Here is a 6,000-nt window from a genome sequence, read left to right as displayed (position 1 = left end):
TCTTTACCTCATTTCTGGGCCCCTGACAGTTAGCTGCTTTATTCTGTTGTCTATACAACTGTAATGAGGGTTTGGTGACTCACTTGTAATGAGGCTTTCACTTCATTTGTAGCATATACAGTTAATTAACAGGGTTGGAGGACTACAAGAAAAGCTTACAGAGCATAATCTCTCTCCTAAATCCTTCTTTTTTGTACTTGCTACTGGGCTCAGATTTGACCAAGAACGTATCATTGTGTTGTATTGTCACTACTTTTGATTTTTATGTATATTCCTCCCAATTCCACCTTGGGCTAACTTAAAACAGGATATGCTAGGGATTGGTTTCTGGGGGTGGTTTTTCTGACTGAGTTAGCACCAGGGGCTGTCTCCTGAACCAAGCACTGGTGAATTTCTTACATTTATTTCAGACCAACTCTACCCTAACCCTCAGGCTGTCCTCCCTGCCCCTGCCAAGTAGTATCACATTTGTTGCTGTTCTGTCATTTCAATCAAATATGACTCTTCATGACCCCCTTTGGGGTTTTACTGGCAAAGAGTGATTTGCCATTTCTTTTTCCAGGTTATTTTATAGATGAGGAAACTGAGTCAAACAGGGTTAAGTGACTTATCCAGGGTCACATAGCTAGTAAGTGTCTGAGGCCAGATTTGAACTCAGGAAGATGAGTTTTCTTGACTCTGATCTGAAGTAGTACCACATAGCCACAGCTAACATGCTAAAATATTTCATGCATCAGAGAAAACAAATCAGTACATAAAGGGGGGCAGACTGAGGGCAGTTCACTCAGTGGGGATAGGATCTGATTATCACAGAGTGAGCAACCATGCTAACCAGTAGTGTTCTAACCAAAAGGAGCAGGAAGAATCTTCTTGCTTAAATATCCAAGAGGAACAGTTCATTAGAGCATTCCCACTTGGAGTTGTGATAGGAGAAGCATCTGTGAAACAGCCATCTCACCCAAACCAGGCCCCACTATGGCCATGTCTCCATGTTTGGTTTTCCTTGTGGTCTTTCTGGTTGTAAGTGTTGGGGAGAAGGCAGCTTTCCTTACATGTTTCTCTTTCTCAAGATGGATAACACATTTACTCCTGTAGAGCTCTACTCCTCTCTCATCTTTTGCTTTCTCTTTTTCATAATGCTTCAACTTGGCTTATACAACTAAAGAAACAGATTCATTAGCAGATGTGAAATTCGTTCTAAAAATCCATTAGCTTGTATTTGCCTATGTATGCAGGATGAATTCATTTTCATTTGCAAATAAAGTCCCAAAAATGGAAGCAAAAAAAAAATCTTGGGCCATTCCTAGTTGACTCTTTCCTCCATTTCACACCCAACTCACCAAGGCCAGAGAAAAAGTTTATCTCCTCTCTCCTCTCTCTCTCCTCTCTTTCTCTCTCTCTCTCTCTCTCTCTCTCTCGATCTCTCCCTTTCTCTCCCCCCCCCCCGCCTTGCTTTCCTCTCTGTTCCCATAATCCCTATTAGCTACTCATCTTCTTCCATCCAGGTTCCATCCAAGGCTGGGAGAGGAAGATAAGGAAGAGGCAGAGAGATGCCTTCCTGCCAGACTTCCTGCCAATTCTGTGACTCAGAGCCAGGCCTATCTAATCCTTTCCTCTTTGAGACCCCCATCAGAAGACTGCAGTTTGTCCCTTCCTGGTGCTACAAGTGTTCTCATAGGATATTGTTTTTATATCATGACCATTGGGAGTTCCCTGTGAGGAAACACCCATCCACCAATCCAGATCAACAACTATCATGCAATTTATAATCTTAGATCATTGCCTGGGTCACTTAGACAGTGACTTATGCTCAACACAGCCCATGTTTGTCAGAGACAGGACCTGAACTCTGGTGCTCGTGATTCTGAGGACTGATATGCATTCACTAAACCATCTGACAAAAAGTTGGTTACAGAATCCTTGACTTTATTACCTCAGAGATCATCTAGTTCAGGAATTCTTAACTTGGAGGCTACAGATCCTCAAGGTGGCTGTGGATAGATTTTAAAGGGTCTTTGTGATTTTTGACTTAAAAATATTTTTTTAACCATTTCAATATAATTTTTTTTCTTTTACAATCCTAGGTATTTTATTTTATTCATTTAAAAATGTTATTTTGAGAGGGGGTTAATAGACTTCTTTACACTGCCAAAGTGGTCCATGATTAAAAAGGTTAAAAATTTCTAATCTCTTTAAAACTCTTCCTTTTACAGCTAAGGAACTGAACTTCCTCATGTGGATGGTCCTATCTAGGGTAGACCTACAGCCAGGGTAGGTGTTCACTTTACCTGGTAGATGATTTGAGGGGGCACCAAAAAAGGCCCCCTTCTAAAGAAATATTTCCTCACTAGCTAACTTTGGCACCTGAAATTATGCCATTAGATAGAGTCATTCCTTTGGGTTAAGGCATTGAAGCTATTGGAGCTTTCTATTAAGATGCAAATAGCCTGGAGCTGCAATGCAGTAAACAATTATTAACCATTAATTAATGTCTTAGTTGGGCCACTAGGTGGCGCAGTGGGTAGAGTTCAGTGCCTGGAGTCAGGTAGACTTATCTTTGTGAGTTCAAATCTAGCTTCAGACGTTTACTAGCAATATGACTCTGGGAAACTCACTTAACCCTGTTTGAAATGACTCTACAACAACAGCTTTTAGAGAACCCTGGTCTGGACTTGTTTGGGAACTAATCACTTTTTCTCTTCACACTGTCAGTGTGTGCATGTGTGTGCATGCATGTGTGTGTATATGTATGTGCGTGTGTGTCCTGCTCCCCATAGGGGTTTACATGACTTTCATATCTCAAGAGAATGGATCTCCCTTACAGGGGTCCGCTTGTCCATATGTCTGTGTCTGGAATGACCTAACAGCAGTTTCAGAATGCTTCAGATCATTGGGGAGAAGACATCTGTCATTTACTATATCATGCATGAGTCTCAGTGCTGAGATCTTGGTTTTAGGACCTCATCAATATTCATCGCTAAGAATAGTGGGGAAGGAGAGAAATAGTTAAGTAGAGGAAAATCAAATCTTGTCACAATATTCATAAGAGTATATGCGTCTGCTTGACCATACTCCAGTTTCTTTGTCAAGAAAACCCCAAATGGGGTCATGAAGAGTTGGATACAGTTGAAAAGACTGAACAGCAATAAAAATGTCTTAGTGGGGTTTAGTTTACTGGATTAACTTTATTCTCTTTACAGAGGGGGACACTGGATAGTTGAATTTTGAAGAGGAGATAGGTGGGAGAAAGGTCCATAGCATGGGGGACTGAAGTAGGGGCCCAGCCATTCAGAAGGGTGAGCTGCAAAGGACAGAGACAGAAAGGGGTGGCAGCTGGGAGGATGTCAATGACAAAACTTGCCAATTTCATGATATTTCCATGGGCAAGGCTGAAGCATAATTGTCCATCTATAATGTTTGATAACTCCATACAGTTAGTGGGGACTATTTCTCATGACCGAAGGCCACTATTAAAGAAGAAAACAGAAGGTGAGGGAGTTTTAGAATGAAAATCAGAGCATCTGGTTTGAATCCTGTCTCTGCCACTTATCAGCAATGAAGGAAACCAGTGTTGATCAAGTACCTACTATGTGCCAGGCACTACACTAAGCACTTTACGAATATTATCTCAGTTGATCTTCGCAGTAACTCTGGGACATAGGTGCTTTTATTGTGAGTTCAGATATAGTCTCATATGTTTACTAGCTATGTGACTCTGGGCAAGTCACTTAACCCTGTTTGCCTCAGTTTCCTCATCTGTAAAATGAGCTGGAGAAGGAAATGGCAAACCACTCCATTTTACAGTTGAGGACACTGAGGCAGATAGAGGCTAAGTGACTTACCCAGAGTCATACAGCTAAGTATCTGAGGCTGGATTTGAACTTGGGTCTTCCTGATTCCAAGCCCAGCGCTCTATCGTGCCCTGCATAAGTCACTTCTGGGCCTCGGTTTCATTATCTGTAAATTAAGGATGTTGGACTAGATGGTCACTTAGGTAGGCTTCTTTCAGCCATAGCATTATGATTTTGTGACTTGCAGGCCTTTGAATTTTCTGCTCAGACATACAGACACATCATGATTTAGTTCTGCCCTCCCCTTCCCCTTTCTGTTTGTGGTTTTACGTTGGTTAGGAGTTTAACAATGGCCTGACTCATTGGGGCCAGACTGAAATTAGACTGAGAAATGAATGTCTCCCACTGTAGCTGTAGACTTCCCCCACCCCCTCCCTGCTTTCCCAAAACCTCTGCTTTCTCAGTGGGCCTCATCGTCCTCATTTGTTTCCAGTGTAGCCACAGAGTCTTTCACTCTCCCCATCATGGAGCCAGTTCCACATGTGATTTGAGGCCGTATCCTGTGACGTACTCAGAGCCCAGCTTCCAGTGCCAACCCTTTTTGTGGATGGGTTTTCCCTAACCTCGAGTTCAGATGTTTCTTGTTTTCCTGAAGCAACAGGGTTTCAGACTTAACTTGAACACCACTCCTTCCTCTTTCTCCCTCCCCAGCCACCATCCCTTACCCACTACCTCTGGTCCCCTACCTCTGGCCCCAGGCTGGCTAAGTTGTGGACCATGTAATCAGAGCAGCTGAACACAATCATTGCGGAGAAAAGGGCTTGTCTAGGGCACGGTTTGGAAGCCATCTTTAACTTTTGTTTAGCCTACCTAAGCATCATTGTCTGGAGGAGTGTCAGTAATCACAGGTTGCAAGGTTATATGCAATCTAATGCTTAGCTTAGACCAGAACTACTGAACATTTTCATTCTGGCATTTCCATGTGAATGACTCTCATATCTGTATCCCAGCCTTAATCTCCATTTTTAACTTCTTGTTGAACACAAACTACCAAAGACCCTCCCTGTACTTCACTCTCAACCTATCTAAAATCAAACTCATGATTTACTTCCTTGCTTTGAGTCTCATTTTCTTTGTCTGTAAAATGCAGACAATGATGCTTGTGCTACCTACCTCACAAGAGGCAGGTAAAGAAAGGGCTTTGTATTACATATATTTCTAATTATAACCACCATATCAGGCAGTTTTGCTCAAGAGTGTGTGTGTGTGTGTGTGTGTGTGTGTGTGTGTGTGTGTGTTTAAATAGTAAGGTATTGGGGCAGCTAGGTGGCACAGTGAGTAGAGCACCGGCCCTGGAGTCAGGAGGACATGAGTTCATATCTGACCTCAGACACTGCATACATGTACTGGCTGTATGACCTTGGGCAAGTCACTTAACCCCAATTGCCCTGCCTTCCCCCCTCCAAAAAAACAAACAAAAAATAAATAGTAAGGTATTATGAAGATAGAGTTTGTTTGAAAGGGATGAAACTGATAAGTCAAAACAAAATATATTGATTAAAGAAAAAGAAAGCACTTTGAAAACTCTAATAGAGAAATGTGATCAATTCTCTTTCAATATCTATGATTATGAATAAGTCCAATTAGTGACAGTGAAGACATAGAAATTAAAGACTTACGAAGGAAGGGTGTATCATTCAGAGAGGTAGACTGGATAATTGAGTCATTTTAGGGGAGTTTTGAGAGGATGATAATAGGTACTGGTATAGATAGGCAAGGTTCTTGGTTGATTTCAGGGAGGGGTTGTGGTGGTTGGAGCTTGGCAGACAGGTATGGAGGCATAAAGTCTGAGGCTCTGCCAGTAAGCAAGAGACAGAAGCTGAAAAAAGTTAGGAATTCTGGCAGGAAACCAGGTGTCCTGGAAGGTGGGCAGAAACAGATTGCTGAGGTAGCCTGGCAGTAGGCAATAAGCAAAGGGCCAGAGAGGCAGCCTGGCCATGGGGCTCAAGGGAGGCTGGCAGCAAGCAGGAGGGACACAGTCATGGGGCTGAATGGAATTTAAGGGCAAGATTCCAGTCCCTAAGAGGCACCCTTTTACCTTTGCTCATGATGTTTCACCTGCTTGAAAAGGGAAACCTTTCCATCAATATGAATCTTATCCATCCTTTGAGACCCAACTCAAGAACCATCTCTTCTAAGAAATATTCCC

The sequence above is a fragment of the Trichosurus vulpecula genome, chromosome 9 (genome assembly GCF_011100635.1).
Source record: "Trichosurus vulpecula isolate mTriVul1 chromosome 9, mTriVul1.pri, whole genome shotgun sequence".
Taxonomy (NCBI): Eukaryota; Metazoa; Chordata; class Mammalia; order Diprotodontia; family Phalangeridae; genus Trichosurus; species Trichosurus vulpecula.
This window is presented reverse-complemented; position numbering follows the sequence as displayed.